We start from the raw sequence: 20,870 nt of genomic DNA, 5'->3' as shown, positions 1-20,870 counted from the left end.
TTTTGGGGTAAAGGTAGCTATAATGACTAATTTTCAATTCTTTACAAATAAAGACATTTTTTAAATTTCATTATCTGATCTACAATTTTCGTCAGAACTAAATTTATGATAAAACATACCGTTTCGCTGAAAATCGTGAAAAACCCGTTATTGTAAAATTTGGTCCCTCGTAAATTTTTTTTCACACCTCGGATCGATGAGGACTTTTTAAATTTCATTTATGAAAGTTCTTTGATCAATTCTACCAAATTTAACCCGGGTGAAGTCAAGCTAATAAATAGCGTGTTAAGAAAGGTAAGAAGTCATACCGAAACTCCTTCAAATAAAAAGTGCTTAATATACTCATCTCTACCAAACATATTTTTCTGCTGTCAACAATATTTTAAATGCATATTATAATACAACTGTTGTGTAAAAACTTTGGTGTGCATTACTCTAATCACATCAGTATACAAAAAGGATGTATATGAACAAATGGTCAATAATAATCAAAGAGATGATAAGGTACATCAATCAAAACATTTTTGTACAAGGAACTTGTGACCAAAAACGCACAATGAAAATTATAATATGGTCAATTTTTCAAAAAATCAAAACAATTTTGGGGAAACAGTCAATTACTTGGTCCTCACTTTTTTAATAACAGAAAAACAAATAATCAATTGATGATTATAACTAACAAGGTGCTTCGAAATCTCAAGTTTCAAGCGTCTAGCCTTATTTTCAACTATTTGACCTGTGGATGATCTTATAAAAATATGCAATATTTGCAGGTATGTGATTTTGTTATCTTTAGTCCTTTTGGGCTCTGACAGGGCTCGTTCTAAGGGTACGTTTCACGCAACTTTTCCAAAACTGTTGAGCTTTTAAAAATCATTATTTTTCTCTTCCAATATTTTGCGCGATTCATAACCATACGATTTTTCGTCGTCAAGATACGAGCTATTTTATAAGCGGCGATCAAATGTGCAGAAAATTCAAATATCATTTCATATATCTAAATAAACCACGAAAAAATTTATTGAATTTTAACACGAATAACTTATTTCCATCAATCGTAGCGTACATTTGACATAAATGGGCTTCAAGATAAAACGCAAACAAGTGCAACGACATCAAAATCATCAAATTTGAATGAATTGAACACAAGATATGGGCCAAAACATAAAAAAAGTCATTTTCCAAGATGGCGGCAAAAAGGTTAAATTAGCGAATACACAAAATCAGATTTAAGGTATCCAAACAACCCCAATTGAATGAATGAATAAAATCTAGTGTGAAAATTTTTGGGTCTATCCGTAAGTGCACCGACCCAAATGTCTATTATTACATACCATGGTCTATTATTACATACAAATGTCTATTATTAATACTGGGTGGGGATAAATGCAAATTTAAAAATGGTATAGAAAATTTGATAATAAAATGCAACGATAATGACAACAACAGTAATTGCTGTCTTTATCGTTGCATTTAATTATCAAATTATCTATATCACTTTTTTAAATTTTTATTAATTCCACCCAATCACGATAAAGGCATCCTTATTTTATTAAGTGCTCTGTCATTGGATATATTTATTTATTTTTTATTGATTTGGACAATTATCTCGGTAATTAGGTCTCAGATCGAACTAGGGTAAAGAGCTTCTTCGTTTGTCTTGATAAGATTATACAGGTCTACGACTAAAAAACTGCATAGGATTTTTTTACATTTTCTTAAAGATTTTGACCTCCAAAAAACAGGAAAAATATTCCAAACATTCTATCACATAGGTTTTTATAGATATTAGTAACAACATAAACTAGTCTTTAAGTAGTATTATATAGTATTTTAAAGTAATACTATATTAAACTAGTCTTAAAGTATTATTATTGCACAATAAAAATAAAATAGCTTCGCTTCCAATGGGGTATTCTGTGCATATGGAAGAAAACTAAATGTATTAATTTGGCCATTATCCCGGAAAGAATCAAATATCAGGACCATTAATGGATGGTTTGTGGGGACTTTTGGGTCAGCAGGCAGCTGACGATGATTTTGGGTCAGCAGGCAGGCTATACTAAATACCCTTGCTTCTAGAGAGCAGAGAGCCAGAGAACAGCATTGGACTAAAAGTGATTGGCCACCCCGAGATACTTTAAAACCTGGAGAGAAAAATGATTTCAATACTACTTTGGTACCGCCAGAAAAAGTTTCGTTACCATCTCTCCATATCAATTTGGGGTTGATGAAACAATTTGTAAAACCCCTGCAAGGGGTGGAGACTGTTTTAAATATCTATGTACAAAATTCCCGAAGCTGTCAGAAGTAAAGTTGAAAGAGGGAGTTTTCACTGGCCCCGACATCAGAAGGCTTTTAACCGGCACCCTCTTTGTGGAAAGTATGAATGAGAATGAAAAATAAGCTTGTGTATCGTTCAAGGATGTAGTGTGAAAGTTTTTGGGAAATACTAAGGATCCTGACTACAAAACCATTGTTCAACTAGCAGCATACGAAGCTCAAGACTGCAAGATAAGCCTGAAGGTCCATTTTTTGCACTCCTACATAGACTTTTTTCCTGAAAACCTGAGAGCTTACAGCGAAAAACAGGGGGAGCGGTTTCACCAAGATGTCCGCGATATCGAGAGACGGTACCAAGGAAGATGGGATGTGACTATGCTTGCAGGCTACTGTATAATTTTTAATATACGAGTGGTTTTACCAATTTTTTGTTTTTGAATTTGCAAAAAAACCTTACGTGATAGAAAAAAATGGGCATCATGTCTGAAATCAGCGCATTCTAAAACATATAATTTAGTAAAAATATCTCATGCAACTGACAAAAATTTTTTTTTGCAGACCTGTGTTATTTAGGAAGTCGAGAGTTCTCCCGTCAATTAAAGAAAACCTTGTATAGGTATAAACATTTTACAAAAATTTATATATGGATGTAAAAAAAATATAACATTAGAGAAAATTGTAATAATAATAATAAATTGTATAGTTGTACCTTGAGTACATGAAGTCAAGTAGTATTTACTAAGTTGTCCAAAGTATTATAATAATATACGAAGTATACAACACATAATCCATGAGTCATGGTTCAAATATGAATACAAATGAAATAAAAACGGCAACCTCTGACTACTGAAAAATATTTAGCATTACTAACTACTACGTAATGTGAAATTTTCATAGAGTTTTCTACCTGATAACTTAATTTGATTGCAACTATATGAAACAATAATTAACGACAACTACGTCAAACAGTGATGTACGATAAACGATATGCCTGTTTTAAACTATTCGCAAGCGATCGGGAGAAATTACTATATAAAAATAAATACCCCCTGAATCTCCTTCAAAAAATGTTGTTGTCATAAGATAGCTTATGATGATCCAAAATGATGATGCAACAAGAAAATAACTAGCCAGAAGGCTATATTTCTTAATTTTTAAGGAAACTTGTATGTAAAAAAAAATTTTGGGCACTTTTTGAGCTTCAACCATTGAGCCTTATGAAAAAAAGGAAAATAAAACTTTTGTAGAAAATACTTCGAAAAATTTTCGAACATTGGAACCTATGGCGGCTAGTAAGCGATGTAAAACTAATTCTTTAGTATGTTATTTGGACCCCTTAGGGGAATGTGAAACTACGTTTTGCAAGCAAAAAAATTGTGCTATCTGCGTAATAGGCGAAAAACTCTTTTTTTATTTTTGTATCACTAACCGACAAATTTTATATAGGGGTACATATCTAATATTTTAGATAATAATACAATTACATTTAAATTATGATAAATATTATTTTTGATAATTTACCTAAGAATGCAGCTTATTAAGAGGATTTCAGAAAAAAATAGCATGTGCATTTCGTAGGACTCCTATGGACGCTTAAAAATTCATAGTCTCCGAGAATGGACTGCTATCCTACTAATTACACAAGCGATTACGTATTACATATTTAAAGTACCGACTCCATGAGCATATAACTTTTGAAATCGACGCACGCTAACCATATCCCTAGCTAAAAAATGATTGACTGTCGTCAGAGTAAAAAAATGTTGAGAGTCGTCCAGGATATAATATCTAATGGCTTTCAAATTGATTTTTTGACCAGAACCTGCAAATAATCTTTATTTCTTCAATAACGAGTCTTCAAAGAAAAATTGAATTTTTTTATTTTCAAATGCTTATATCTAGAAAACGTTGAGGTTAAGTGAAAAATGTCAGGGATCAAAAATACTTCCGTATAAGAAATCATTAAAAATATAAAATTCAATATTTTTTTTAATAGTAAATAAAGATAATGTGTTGTCCGAAAGTAGGGTACCACTGTATGGGCGCAATTCGAAAATGCACAAGTTCGCATGAATATGAATTTTTTGAGTGCATTCAAATAAACATTTTCCAGCTGCTCTCATAAAAAACAACTGACGCGAAGTTTTTCCCTGGGTCAGACTGTTTTTTTCAGTTTTTTCTACCACAAATCTAACTGAAATGTTCAATGCTATGAAATCAAAAGCCAAACAATAATATTTTTAATATTTTCAAGAAACATAAATTTTATTTTATGTATCTACGCTTTTATTTTATGACAAAACAGAAGAACATGTCATACATACATTCAAAAAAAACTATGGCAATAAATACAAAAATTTATGAACATAATAATTTGAATTGCGCATTATTATATTACGACAGTGGTATAAGCAAGCGGGCGACTACTCGACTAGCAGCTACATTATTGTATCGAATGTCAAGTTGTTTAGATTTTTTTTTCTCTATTTGTGTATTATAAAAAACGCTTAACCCAGATATATTCGATTTAAAAAGAGTTGTTGACATGATTTTTTACTTCAAAGTTATATTGATTTTTATTATCAATGACTTTATCTTCGTTCTATACACACCATTTTTGAAAAGTGAAACTTACTGTACTGTCGTCATAAATTAAAAAGCTCTATTTTCAAAAAAAAGAAGTTTCGCAAACTGTGTTAACATTTGTATAATTAATTTTTAATCTTTTTTAAGAATATATTGACTTAGGACCACAGAAAAGGTATCTCAAACTAGGTATCTCGAACTGGAATTTGAATCAACATAAATTTCAAAATAACCGATTGTATTAGATTTTAAAGTAATTCGACTGTTTGAGCAAGAACGGTGAACCTTACCTTATGGAAGAACTCAATAATGTTAATTGTAAAAAAATTAATCGGTAATTGAACTTCAAAAAAGTTTTCATCATGGTGAAAATTTATGACAGATTTTGTTTATGCAAATAAAACATTACCTTACAGCGCTTTCAACAAAGAAAACAAAAAAAAACTTTGGTTTTTGACGTTTAAACGTCAAAAACTAGATTTTATCTTTTACGATATTTTTTAAGCATTTTATTACATTTACGTGATACAAATATTATTTTTATTCTTAGCTTAGATTTAAACTCAATGAATCTAAATTTAGTTGCTAACTTGACTAGTCATGTGATGGCCGAACTACCTTCTAGGAGTTGTGAATAGCGAAAGAGTGACATTGCTTTTCATTGGTACACGGTAAGAAATGCATGGCGTTTACCACAATGCTGGTATAGAGACACATACTGTGAGTATTTATGATCGCATAAGTACTATTGCAGTCTTGAATAGGGCTATCCAACGTATTGTGAGTATCCGCCAATCAGTATGGGCCTGACATCTGACTCGTCCGCCATAACTATTGCTAATGTTTCTATTACCTCAATGTTCAAATCAGTATGCGTTTACACCGACATAGTGATATCCACAAACAATTTCTTACCGTGTAGCCCAATGTAATATAAGAAAATCGATAAGAGTTTGTTCAAAATTTAAATTTTTAATTATTTAGTGTGGTCACTAATTTATATTAACATAGTGAGTGAAAAAGTTCCAATAGAAACAATAGAAGCCTCTGATATTATTTTCGAATCGGCATTTGACATCTGGTTTTAAAGTATAATTATCTAGCCTATATGAGAAGTTGTTTAATTTAAAATAAACCTGCAGCGATCTTTTTAATCCGAAACGTCCAGTAATTCGAGCACTTTGCCTTCATCGTTTCTACACCGTTTGTACACGTAGTTTGTACAATTGCAAAGTGTAAAGTGCGCTATAAATAAAAATGGCAAGAATAATATTGAATGAGAAATATTTGTAATTTTAGAAAACACATAGAAACTTCTACTCTTCCACATTTATTAGTTAGAGAGATGTACATACGATTTACTGATGGTCTTGGTAACCGTCTGCTGAGCCTTAAATATGATAGTAGGTAATGTTCCAAGTCGCCCTGTAAGGTTCCTCGAATTTCTATGTGACATACCCCCCCCCAAGGGAATAATTCGTGTTTTTCAAATTGCTGCCAAAAAATCCCTGGTCACTTGCTTTTCTGACAGACATATTTTCCTGGTCCTTTTGACATCCTCAACACAACCAAACAAGTTTTACAGTTTCCAGAACCATCACTCAAATTTTTTACCGCGTAACGACATTTTCGGGTTTTTTGGCATAATTCGCGAATGGGACGACTTGTTGAGCTCAAACTTTGCAGGATGACTGTTCAGAATCTCATCTAATGAATTGTCAAATAAGCAGACAATTTCCAGAACCATAACCAAGTAACAGTTTTTCAAATCTCCCCCTGGAGGGAGGGGGGAATATGACACATAGAAATTCGAGGAACCTTACAGGGCGACTTGGAACATTACGTACTATCATATATAAGGCTCAGCAGACGGTTACCATGACCATCAGTAAATCATATAATATGTACATCTCTCTAACTATATCAACTAAAAAAACATGATCGTCAAACAAATGCTTCGGTTTTAAGGACACAAACTGAAATTACAAAGACAGATAGACGTTCTGTCTATAAAGGAAACGATAAAAACTTCGATAATGTTAAAAACAATTCGAATTTGATTGCTTTTATTACTACACCGTGAGAATATAACAGGTAATATTCACGCTATTTTGTCAATACATTTCATGAATATACTTTATTAGGATTCCGTATCTTCAAATTAAAATGAATTGTAGATTTTTGAGTCATCATATAAAAGAATGCCTGACGGGTTGGTGTCCAATTTTCGGACAATTCGTAAATGAGCAACATAGGTCAATTGGGTCTTGGGTCCGTAGGACACATCGTGTTAACCGTTAGTAATAGAACAAAAGTTTAAATGTAAAAAATGTTCCTCATAAAAAAAATTAACATCTTTTGTTGGAATCATTTTTTCGTAAACATTACTGTTTACTCGTGAGAGCGCAAATAATGCGCAAATTTTATAGTATATATTAAAAGGGAATATTAGTTATGTATGTGTGACATGTATGTATGTGTAATGTAACAGAGTAATCAACACTGTCTATACATAGTATTTCAACAATTAACTCAGTCAATTGTTTATTTTCACTTGTTTTTCAATAATTTTAATTTGACATTTACATGTAAACAATTGAAAATCAGTCATATTTTAAATAAAACGCATAACTAATTGTAAATTTTATAGATGACAGCGATGCCATCCATTCAAATGTACCTACACTCCACATACTACACTCCCAACGAATATATTATATTTTTGAAAAACCATTCTATTTTATAAATATTCGTAGATGCAATATTTCAATAAGAGGACAACATTTGGCACAAAAACGATTTTTAATACATTCAAGAGAAAAAACAGAGAGAATTTTTTGTTTTTTAAAATACATAATAAATCAATTCTATCTTTTTTTAAAAATATTGTATTATTTATTTTATTTGACATAGCACATAGCAAGACATAACAAGAACAGAATAACTATCAATAGGTATACCGGTAATTTTTCTTTACCATATTTCCGTTTGACAAGTGAATACACTTTCTTCAATTGAATAGTGTAATAATAATGGTGGTTTAGTGAAAATTATTATTTTATCATTTTCTATACTTTTACTATGTTTAAAACGCGAAATAACAATAATAATATTGTTTAGCTTTGATACCGGTGTGCTATATTACTAATCATTAAATGTTAGTTAACGGTTTACAATAATCAGGAACGTATTCATTTATTTACATAAAAATACAGGTTTTAAAAAAATAGTGATTATAAAAATTGTTAAGTTTAGGCAAAATATGTACAGTCTAAACCGATTATAATGACAAACCGGTTATAAATATAATTTCCTATAAATTTCGTTGGAAAATTTTTTGTCATAACATTCGTAGTTTTAGAGCTATAGGCCATTAACCAGGTATTTTTTTTCTACAATTTACTGCAAAATACCTGGTTATTGGCCTATAGCTCTTAAACTACGAATATTACGGCAAAAAATTTTGGATGAAATTTATTGGAAATCATATGTTCTACAAAGCTTATAACCATTTTTAATATACCGTGAACTGTTAACCATATATTTAGCAATAACCATATTAAGAAAAATTTGGAGCGGTATAAATAAAAACCCATGCATTATACAGAAAAAAGTTTCGAATAAAAGTTATAGAAAATGTTATTCTGTATGAAAATGATCCCTACCATTTTTGTTGTACGATGTCCGGTTCACGAGATATTTGATAAAACGTGTTTTCCAAGATGGTGGCTGAAGCGCAAGCCCCTGCGTCCCGCCAATTTGGATTTACACTCGGAAGATAGCCCTTAATATGTTCCAAGACGAACAAAAATTCTGCAGTAAATTGCAGAAAAAAAAACCGGGTATTTGCTTAATATATATTCATTTTAAAAAAACGTCGTTTTATTCGTTTTTTCATGAAAAACTGAAACCGGCAATGCAAATTATAACTCTTCCTGGCATCTATTGGTGTATATCGTAGTTAATGAAATACAATGCAAATTATAACTCTTCCTGACATCTATTGGTGTATATCGTAGTTAATGATTCAAATTGGTATTTGTGTGGAGACATTTAAAACGGTCTTCTATTAGTGATAAAATTTGTGTCTTTTTAAGAATACCGAGCAAAGCTCGGTCATCCAGATATTTTTGATAATAGAAGTTGCACCATTTTTAATTTGGTTCCAATCTATCAATTTATTTGAGGTGCTAATTCGTGCTTTTATAAGTGTTTGCATTCACTTTGCGTACGCCTTACATTCGGATGTTAAGTACAATAAAACTAAATAATTAAAAAAAATTAAGAAGCTCGCTGATGAATAACATTATAGCCTCGGGACCTCTTAAATTAAAAATTATTCCAAAAAACGGTCCCTCGATTGCAAATACAGTCTTTGATCTGTTTAGTCATCGACTAAATGAGTAGCCTTCCGCTATGTTTCGTGACCTTCGATATGTTTTAAAGAGAGTATTAAGTGTTTTGAAATATTAAAACGATAACTGGGCATTTTTTCAAGTTTAATAAGCTAATTCGCATTTAAATATTTGTTGTTAATCACCCAAGATATGTTTTGATTACACTCCTGTTCATAAAGTTCATATATATCGTGACTCTGATTTTTCTCACCCTTGTGAATTCTTAAAACGTAATCAATATACTACAACACAACACTATGGTGCTGGTACTAACTACTAAACGATATTAAGTAAATTTGTAATAATCACGACTACACCTTCTCTAGAGGTATCAGTTATAGGTGGATAAGTTTCAAATGTATAATTATTCCCAAAGTATAAAGTGTTTCATAATTATAATCCATAATTTTTCGACTATATATCGCAAATTGAAGCAAAGTTTGGTGAGTCAACCCAATGCGAGCTTTAGGAACTGTCTAAAGTTTTTGATATACAAGGTGGTTCAAGTTAAAAGAGCAGAGCTGCAGCAAATGGTAGATAACGTTAAAATAATGATAATTTTTCAATACAGATATAGCCAGGAAAGCCTTCTTGTGTTTGAACAATAATATTGATTACCAAAATATTACCAAAACGAGTGTTTAAAAAATTGGAAATTTTGGCACGCAGTATGAGATAAGAATACTGGGTATACAAATTCCATAGCTGTACCATACAAATGAGTACACATTATAAAGCTATCAGTTTAATTAATATGTTGTCCTGCAGGCGCGGATCTATTACTAAATTATGTAAAGGATCACGGACTATTAATTATAAATCCTTTTTGAATGCCTTCCATGACCCTAGGCTGGATGTAAAACATTGATATATTAAAATCTTCTACCCTAGAAAATAAAAAATGTTTAAGAATCAAAACAGTCTACAAATTAAAATCTTTTTCATGGATACCTCTCAAGCTATCATATACCCAATTGTTCTTTGTCCCTGTTACACTCTGCACAAACAAAATATATTTTTCAATTAAAAATTTATTCATAATTACGTGTAAAAAGTTTTTGACACATGTTTAACATAATTTGTACTAATTAACTTCATTATTTACATACATAAATTATAATGCCTACATTACGAGTCAAGTATTATGGGGTCATACACCTGTCTCATCAAAAAAAGTAAGAGTGTCAGTGTTCTTATGTTTGACTTGTTAATTATCAGAGTTTTTGGTTTATATATGACAAACAACTCCCAAATACATGACATCATTATTATAATGTCTAATTTATATTGGACGACTAACTTGGCCTAGTATACGAACTATAATAGCAAATGGTAGATACTTAACGTTAAAATAATATATCGGTATAGTTATAGCGGTATAGTTACCGATAATTTATCGGCACAGTTATAGTCAGGAGAGCCTTGTTTTCTAGATATAAAGTACTAAATTATATGCTTAGAAATTTTACCACTAAATTTATGACCTAAGGATCTTTCATGATATAAAGGTTATGATAATAAAATTACGAAAACCAGCGGTGGAGACCTGGACGTGTCTTAGCCCTGTTTCAAACACCCATACACCAAAAGAAATTTTTTATGGACATCACTATGTCACTACCGGTGTGAACGCCACACTGATTTGAAAATAGAAGCAATTGTAACATTAGCAATAGTTATAGCGGACAAGTCAATGTAGTGTGAGCATCAGGCTGATACTGGTTAGGGAAACCACAATACTTCTGGTAGATAGCCTTATTCAATACTGTAATATTAATATGGATACTATTCTATATGTCTCTATACAGAAACAGTATTGTGGTAAGCGCCATGCATTTCTTACCTTGTATCTCCACCACTGATTTTCGTAATTTATGACCATAGGTTTAAATCAGGAAGGATCCTTAGTTCACACTGTATGCAAAATTTCCAACTTAATATACACTCGTTTTGGTAATACTCACAAAAATATCTTTTTTCTCAAAATTACACCATGTATTGAGAAATTATCATTATTTTAACATTATCTACCATTTGCTGAAATTCTTCTATTATAACTTGGACCACCCTGTATATTTACCACAACATCAGCAAATTTCGGAAATATACGCTCAGTTTTTATAAATATCACAAAATACCAGAATATTATGAAATGCCATAACTAATAACAGTTTAAATTCCCGGATTATTTTAGAAGAAAAAAAGGTTTTTTCATGAAAACTCTAAAATTTATTATTGTCTTTAAAATACACGTAAAAAATATGAGGATGAACGGTGCCGCGGTGTATTAAGAAGAAAAGAAAACATTTCATAAATCATTAAAACCCTTAAAAATCATATTTAGGTCAAAAATATGTCAGTTTGAAACTTTATATTTTCAAAAATATACATTTGTCGGAAAAAAATTTCGTTAGAAACTTTTCAAAATCCACGTTCTGTCCCATTAAAAGCGAAAAACTACCGAGTCTCACAAGTAGATATCGGGGCAAATTATTTACCATAGTACATAAATTGACAAAAACATGTTTTTTTCACTAAAATTGGAAAGAGCCATATTTATAGTTTGAAATATTATTCAGACCCAGAGAACTAGGTCCAATCTGATGTCAGAAAATAGTGGCCCCCATCAAAAGCTGCTACTTTCGTTCAGTTTATTTTTCGATTGTAGGTTAACTACAAAACAAGTTAATAGCAATAATAGATTAAAATGGTCCACCCTGAATATATTATGTTCTTTCGACTCAGATAACAATGTTAGGAACAATTTTTAGTCGAAAACAACAATATTTAACAATATTTGTAACTAGGTTCGCATCCTGGCAAGATCGAAATTTTAATAATTTTTTTATGTTTTTTTCTTCGATATTTCATATCCAACCATTTGGGGAAAATGCAATTTTGTACGGTTATCCAAAAATCACAATCCTAAGGTCAACTGCTCTGCCAAGTATTAAGAATTCATTAACCTGCCGTAAACCTTTGCCTTGAAACATTTTCAGCTTTAACCTCGTTTAGGCAGTTCTGTCTCAAAATTTAATGTGCCAGTTCTCCAAGACATAATGGTCGATATCAACGTAAATAGATTTATTGTTCAGAAAAACATTACTCGTTTAAAAGACAATTTCTAGACATAAAATAAATAATAAATCGATATTATTTTTCCTTTTCATTTTCACTGCAGTTATGTAATAGGTTTTTTTTTCTTCATATAATGTTATTAATAAAAGCGAATTATGTTTAATCAATACATTGTTGTATAAGGATAACACACCCTTCACCATCACAATGTGATGGGGATGTTGGGGGTGGCTATAGCGATGGTGGATGATAATATTATTGGTCTTTTAGCGAATTTCCTCTTAATTAAATGGAGCTATTGGTTTTGTAGTGGTGATGGAATTTTACAAAAATTTATTTAAATGTCAAAATGAATATAAGTGATTTTTAATTGAATCTATCTTTTCAAAAACCTCTTAAGTCACATTTTTTCCAACGTGCATTTTTTCCTAATAATATTCCCTTGAAGGTAGATGTTTTGCGTATTCTGGATATAGGCCACGTTAGTCAATACATTTCTACCTCTTCAAATAATAAATTCTCTCTTTAACCATAATTTAAAAAAAAATGAAATCAATCGATTTCATGGCTAGGGGCGAAGGGGGTAAAACTTAAAATTCTCTAGGTACCATTCTTGAACTTTTCCCTAGATATCTAAATCGACATGTTTTCATTAAAAACAATAATCATATCAAATTATGAAATTAGAAATCAAGTTGAAATTTTTATAGCGTGTGGGCATTCTAAGCCAGCCAAATTATTTTCTTGTTTTTTGACTGACGGCTCATCGGGAATTCTCCCAAACTCCCATATGGCCAGTTCTCCCCTAGTTGGAAGGATTCTACCGCTCTGTTTGTGGGTTGAAAGTATGAGAAATGTAGTCTCATAATTTTCTAAAAGCTGTGAAAGCATACGCGGGGTGTAAAAATTATTTTTCATGAAATTCAATGTAGGCATTCGAAAGTTTATGAATTTCCCGTTGTATGTTACGTACTGTCGAATAAAATTGGACACTATCGAATGAAAAACTTTATTTTTTTAAATTTTATAAAAATTTATTATTTTCTTTAAATCGTCACAGATTTTCCCACATTGTCAAAGCATATTTGTTGCTGTAAACGAATGAAACTTTGAAAGTTTCATTTCTCTGTATATTGCGCTTTTACGCACCCTCGTTCGAGCTTTTCTTTACTGAATTACGTAGTTGTTTAATTCAAGTTAATTCGAAAGTATTAATTTATTACTATTTACGTTCGTAGTGTGTATCTTATTTTAAAAAGTCTCGTTCGAGAATGCAAATAACATATTCGGCAGAGATATGCATAAGATTTGGAATACATGTATATTAATTAAATATCAAAGGAACTAACAACTATTTTCATATTATTTTATCAAAGAAATTCGTTAGTTGAAGCAGCTTCTGCGTTACCATATTTTTTTATTCATTATATTGGTTTTCTTTAATTTACTTTAATATTTGCTCATCGCAGGGAATAAGGATGAGTATTTAATTCTTTGCTATTTCGTTATCGTTAAGATTTCTTTTTTTTTTTAAATAAAAACACAATAATTTTTTTTGGGAAAATACATAAATTTTTACGTAATGAAATACATTTTTTCATATTTTGTTTTAAATACTACGTTTCATAAACATTAAAAGCGATGTGGCTATATCATTTTGTTTTCTTGATATAAAAAAAATCTTCTAAAAAATTAAATACGATTTATTTTACCAGTCATACTAGGCCGATCATTTCAGACGAAAAAACGCCGTTTTATGGTAACTTGGGGCAGGGTGAAAACTAAAAAAAAGAAGTCCGACAGACACAAAACCCCTGTCATAAAATCCAGCGTTTGCCAAACGCAGAAAATGACTTAAATTTTTTTTAAAAGCCATTTGTTTTAAAGAAATGCTTGTATTTCATTCCATATAAGAGATACTACACATTCCGCTAAGGGTAATAGATCTAGTGAGTATGATGAGTATGTGCACTCGTATCTACACTCTCTCTTGTTCAGTGCCACTTTGGTTTGAACGAACTCTAGAATTATTACCATGAGCGGAAAGTATAATAGTATCTCGAATATGGAAAGAAATACAAGCATTTCAAAAAATTTAAGTGATTTTCTTGAAATGACCACTTTGGTTTGAAGGAACTCTACCTAAGAAATAAGAAGAAACGGTAATTTCTGTAATTACAGCGACTCTAATGAAAATTAAATTGAAAAATTATCAAGTAGGATTTGTAATGTACAATTATTGTATAATTTTAAAAAAATTATACTCGATCTTGCCAGGATTCGAACCTGGAATCTTCTGATCCGTAGTCAGACGCGTTATCCGTTGCGCCACAAGACCTTGTTAAATAATATTTTCAAATTAAGAATGGAATTATCGAATTTGTATACCAATATCTAAACAAAAATAAAGTAATATGTCGTTCATCGTCACAAAATTCAGTCGAATTGAGAACCTCCTCCTTTTTTGTTTGAAGTCGGTTAACAAAATTAAATATCAAGGTAAAAAATAAAAAATTAATGCATCCTTGAAATTTTTCACAGTTGTTTGTTAGGTTGTAAAAACTTCGTAAATTAAGTCGACCTCTCAGCAGCGTACCTATCCTCATTTTTGGGAGTTTTAATCTGTTTTTTACAAAATACAAAAAAACTATGCATTAATAAATAAAAAAAGTTCAAATAAAACAAGTATATGGCTGAAATATTTGTGCAAATTGACCGAGATATGAAGATTTTAAAATAGTAAACCGTTAGAGATAGAACAAAAGTTTAAATACAAAAGTTATTTCTTATAAAAAAATCAACTTTTATTTGAATTATTCCTTCGTAAACATCACTGTTTACGAAAACACAAACATTTTCTTAAAAATTATAAAAAAATGTGTGTTGAAAATTTCCAGATTAACTTCAACTATAGTGGTTTATTGTGAAACATTATAGAACAACAAAAAATTCCAGAAAATACTTCCAGAAAATTTTAATAGGTTTATTATAAACAAACGATTCTTAGATAATCCGATGGCATGTACATTTACGGATTGACGTTTTTATTGCAAGCGTATAATAATAGATAATAATAAATAGTACTAGTAACTAAAATAACAGCAATTATAATGATATGAATAGGTTACATAGAGAAACAAAAAGAAAACGATTTTGCATATTTCTGTAATCGTCCGCAAACCCACGTTACTTTATATATTTGTTTTTTTCCTTGCGGTCAGCTTCTAACATGAAAAATTTTTCAGTATCAAGGCTTTGTTTTTCACAAGGCTCGAAAAATTTTTGATTGCGTTCCAAGCTTCAAAAGCACTTTATCTATTTTTTAACAGAAATATATTAAAAAATCATTTTGCTCGAACTTTAGCAACTTCGTTAATCCATCTTCAGTAAATTTAAATTTTAAGGTGTAAGTTAACGGACATTCCGTTTTATTGATAGTACAAGAGACGGTATAAGGTCGAACATACCTGATAACCCGATGAGACATATTCTTTTATCCCCCGAAGTAAAAAAAAGGGTGCAAGTTTGACCGCTATGTGTGTGTGTGTGTGTGTCTGCCTGTGGCATCGTAGCGCCTAAACAAATGAACCGATTATGATTTTTTTGTTTCGTCTGAAAGGTAATTTAATGGAGAGTGTTCTTAGCCATGTTTCAAGTGCGAATTTAGGGTTTCGTACCCGAAGAAACTAAAAATTTGACGATGATCTTCAAAATCGGATCATTTTGGAAAAGGCTTTAAGAGAAAAGGTAATTTAATGGAAATGTTTTTAGATATGTTTCAAGCGCAAGTTTAGTGTTCCGGATTAGAAAAAAAAATTGAAAATAGATGTAAAGATCGTCATTTTCGTAGAATTGAATTCACTATTTTTTTTCACTCTAACAGTAGCGATCACATAGAAAATAGCGGCCAAACTTGATCAAAAACGGCATTTTAATTTTTTTTTAAATACTCTTTGCCAAAGAAGATTTGCAAAAATCACTTAATATTTTGTAAATTCGATGTCAAAAGTGAATAGCTGACTGTTAATATTTTTGAAAGCAGAGCTTTTTATAAAGAATAAATTTTTTTCGTAAACCTTATAACAAAAATCACTTAATATTTTGTAAATTCGATGTCAAAAGTGAATAGCTGACTGTTAATATTTTTGAAAGCAGAGCTTTTTATAAAGAATAAATTTTTTTCGTAAACCTTATAACAAAAATCACTTAATATTTTGTAAATTCGATGTCAAAAGTGAATAGCTGACTGTTAATATTTTTGAAAGCAGAGCTTTTTATAAAAAATAAATTTTTTTCGTAAACCTTATAATAAAAAAGTTTTCCATATGTAGCCAGCTTAGCTAGACACCAGTATACAAATGTACATATCGTTTATAACGACTCTCAGTTATAACGATCCAAATTCCAACAATTTAAACTGTAATATCATTTTAGGTTTTTATGAAAGTCGGTGTATCATTTAGTACATAGGATGGATATAATCCCAAGAATACTAAATCTGTTTACTACATATAAACCGCATCGCGATGTTACATACGAACATGCATATTATACAAAACGCAACAAAAAATAGAAACACACACACACACACACACGAGTATTGCAGAGACCATGCTGGTCGTCATCTTCGGCTGCTGAATTAAGCGGGACATAATGATGGTATCATATTATTAAATAAGCAAAACGTAAAAACCTATTCATAATAACAGTACAAATGTAAAATGCTTATATTACTTCCGCATATCTATTTGATTTCGTTATATCTATCTATATTCTAAAATAAAATAACACGATATATGATTGTAGCTATAGTTCCTCCTAAATAATATAAATAAATAAAGCTCGACTGTCGCTCATAGAGGTATAGATAGGTAGCAGTCTCACTTACGGAGGTCTATGAGGGAAAAACGACTCTCTCTTACAGAGGTTTCTGTTTCTCGCTAATAGAGGTTTTGGGAGCTTAAAATGAAGGGTCCTGGCTATTACTGTCAATTATAGAGTTTTCTCACTTATCCAGTTCTCACTTACCCAGGTTTGACTGTATTTAAATTTTTTTAAATAGATTTTTTTACGCCAAGTGTGTGTGTTACAAAAAGGGTTTAAAATTGGGGTGAAGCGAATTCTTAACAACTGAGGTGTTTGTGGTCAAATTCGACACATTATTTTCGATATTTCGATTATCATTCAAATTCTGATTATTCTTATAAAAATTATTCGCAAACCAAAATTGTTTTGTAATAGAAAATACAAAGACAAATATTTACATTTAAAAAAAAACTTCAGTGTTAAGTTTGTAACTTATATAGATGTCAGAAAAAAGACAAAGTATGTCAAATTTTGCCAAGATCTATAGTAAAGATATTTGTTTTTAATAAAATCCTTACTTTTTAATCCAATTTTTAACTATTTTTAAACTAAAATAGTTAATATTGGTGTATTTAGTGACTTTAATTAATATTCACATTATTTTTGAAAATTCTAAGAAAAATACAAGCCCTGTATATAATATCTCTTCACATCACAAAACTAAATTCTTATCTATCCAGAATTCAAAAATGCATGCTCAAAATAGCATTTTCATTATCAAAGCTTTTCCACGTTCATTTAAATGTTATTTTCAAAATCATATCATAAAATTGAAATTTTCTTCAAATCGTAAAACTAATGTTATATTTCAAAAAATTAGGTTAATACAATTTTCAATATTTGTAATACAATTATTTACGGATAAAAATTTCAATCTTTATACTTTTACATTATCGTATTGAAAATATATTTGATTTTTAGCATTCCGTGCCAAACTGTTAAGCATTTTGATCAGCGTGAAAAAAAATTATTTTATTACTTTCAATTGTGGTACTGCATTTACCAAATGTATAAAAAAAATGGATCAGAACGTCAGTTGGTTAAAGCCATCTAAAGTTCATATTTGCCTCCCCTTGGACCAAAAGCTCGGTACGCCCATGATCTAAGAAGTGATAAGGTACACAAAAAAAGATTATGGCATGAGGAACATGTGCCGGGAAAAGCCCTCGTTTAGAGCTACATGCGTTAGAAATTTTTCATGCCGACCAAATTTCGGATGGGTCAAAATTTCATCTATCAAAATTTCTGATGGATCACAAAAATAGAGTTTCGGAACATGTTTGTCAAATAAAAATTATTGTACCCGATCCCCTTAAAGTATTGACAATTAGTTGTGATACACCGAATAGATGTTGCCCACTTATGTTTTATGGATATATGGTTGCCATTCCAACACTCAAAGCTCATTGCTTATTAGATCAGTTATTAAAGCTTCAACTACAAATTACCTTCATGTCAGATTCATTGACATACTTTTACTAAAAGCCGAGCATCAAAGAAAGTCACCGAACACATTTTTTCAAGTTCACCATTAGTAATAATAATTGATAATATTAGTTGCAAAAGTGCACTGCACACGAAAATGCTACGATAACACTCTTGATGTATTTGTATAATTTTTAAGTCGCCAGTAGACGTTGATTTTATCCATATGTGAAGGATTTAACTTCTAGACTAGTTCATATTTACGTTGTAATCGAAAATACACAATTTATAAGCAAACAGTTACCCTATTAGGAGATCAAGTTTTTTAATGTTCTATAGGTCGATGATTTTAACCCAGCTAGAACTTCTTCGTCAATCCCCATATAAATTTAAATTACTACCAAACTTCTCCGAGATCTAGCACGAGACATTAGTCATGGTCCGTTCGTTTGGCAGAGTTATTCCACTAATGAAGCTGCACGTATAGAAGAGACTTACCAGATTCAGAGTACAGATGCAGGCGGATACGTTGAGGCAAAAACGAATTTAAGAAAACTGTTTAAGAAAGAATTGTTAACGAAGGGAATGTTTTGACCACTTAATTTTAAATCAAATTTTGCAAGACTTATTTATCTGTTATCCAAAAGGATAACACGTTATCTGTTATCCAAAGTCATCATACTTAAAATGTTTATTTCCTAATTTGAAACATTTATAACAAAATAAAACGTTTTCGGGGTTTCTAATTTTATCGAATAAAGAAAAACAGCTTATTTCGAAAATCACTAATGGCATCAAGCAGCCAATATGGCAGTCATAAACAGGCTTAAATCTTAAAAAAATAAAGCAGTAGTAGTCTATGGATTGATTATACCATTAAAAAAGTGGGCTATTTTGTATTAGACCGTTCATACTTGTTTTAACAGTATTGTTGTAAGTTGCAATGGTTTGTTAATATCCATCTATTTATAACTCCTGCTGAAACTCAGTTTAAACTTGTTATTACCTACTATTATTTTCCCATTATTGGTCACAGCGTTTGCAAAGGACAAAAATCCCATTTCAACAAAAAGCATTTAATAAAGGGGAAAATATAATCTTAATGGTGAAAGGAAAATATAATTTACTCCTAACGACTTTGTTCATTACTTTAAATCTATTTTATTAACTTCCCAGAGGAAGTTAGTGTAATGGGGCCGATTTGGAAAATCTCCAGTTTTACATATTTCCGCGGTTTCAAGGCCTTAATATCCAAATCAATGTGATGTCTGTGTGTGTACGTATGTGCGTATGTTCGTTCGGATTCTTTCGCCTCGATTATCTCGCGAACCAGTTATGATATTAACACGTGACTGGGTTTATTCGACGCGTAATCGCGTATTTAAAATTGAAAGAGTTTTCATCAGGATTAGTTGAGCAGGTTTTTAATGGTAATAAAAAAAACTAGAAAAAAACTGAATAAACAGAATTTGAAAAGTGGATAAAACACATCATTTATATATGGAGATAATGATCGTTCCATCATAAGCTGCAGTTCATGTTCGAAGAATAATTTATGAAGGCTAACAAGACCTTTTCCTTTTTTTAAACCCCCCCCCCCTATGGGAAGTTAGTTAGTCGTGTGGACTACAGGCATGGCACAAAACTTCAGTACCACACCGACTATGTACTGCCAATTTAAAAAACGAATACACCCATTTTAAGAACAATATAAACAAAAATATTTAAGGTATGTGGTCTGCTTTATATGTCAATCAATATCAAAATTCTACATACTTTTTTAAATTGAAAATTTTCACAAATCAAATTACTGAAAATAAATGTTCATATCAGATATGAGATGAAGTTACGATCTGTAACTATAACACACGATCACTTAGATAAATGTAACGTCAATTTATTGATACAACACCTGACACCTTTATTCGATTTTTAGTCAGTTTCCATGCAAATATAAACTTATGAACTGCACCGAAGGTCAACGGGGAGAGTGGAATTGTGTTATATTTTCGTTTTGTAACCCTTAAAACAGTATTTAAGAGGTTTTGAGGATCTCCAGTGGTCTCCTTTTGTTTAAATGAGCTGAAATTCGGTATTTATAGTTGTTCACTAAGTGGATCCATTTTATTAATGCGAGTGCTGATTTCAGTAATTTGCAAGGGATTCCCAGAATAAAAAGCACTTTTTCCAAAGTTTTTAAGGCTTTGCGCAGTTAAAGTTAGTATAAGGAAGTAT

The 20,870-nt window shown here is 30.8% G+C and overlaps 1 protein-coding gene and 1 non-coding gene across 4 annotated transcripts in view; both read right to left on the bottom strand.

Annotated features, from left to right (window-relative positions):
* The window catches only part of LOC123300788, a 191,692-nt gene that overhangs the window by 159,386 nt on the left and 11,436 nt on the right, over positions 1–20,870 (bottom strand). The window lies entirely within an intron of this gene.
* On the bottom strand, positions 14,610–14,682 carry Trnar-acg. Its single transcript has one exon. It is a non-coding gene; the product is annotated as a tRNA-Arg (tRNA).

Source organism: Chrysoperla carnea, chromosome 1 (genome assembly GCF_905475395.1).
Source record: "Chrysoperla carnea chromosome 1, inChrCarn1.1, whole genome shotgun sequence".
Classification (NCBI taxonomy): Eukaryota; Metazoa; Arthropoda; class Insecta; order Neuroptera; family Chrysopidae; genus Chrysoperla; species Chrysoperla carnea.
The sequence above is the reverse complement of the archived record's forward strand: the minus strand, read 5'-3'. Positions and strand labels throughout refer to the sequence as shown.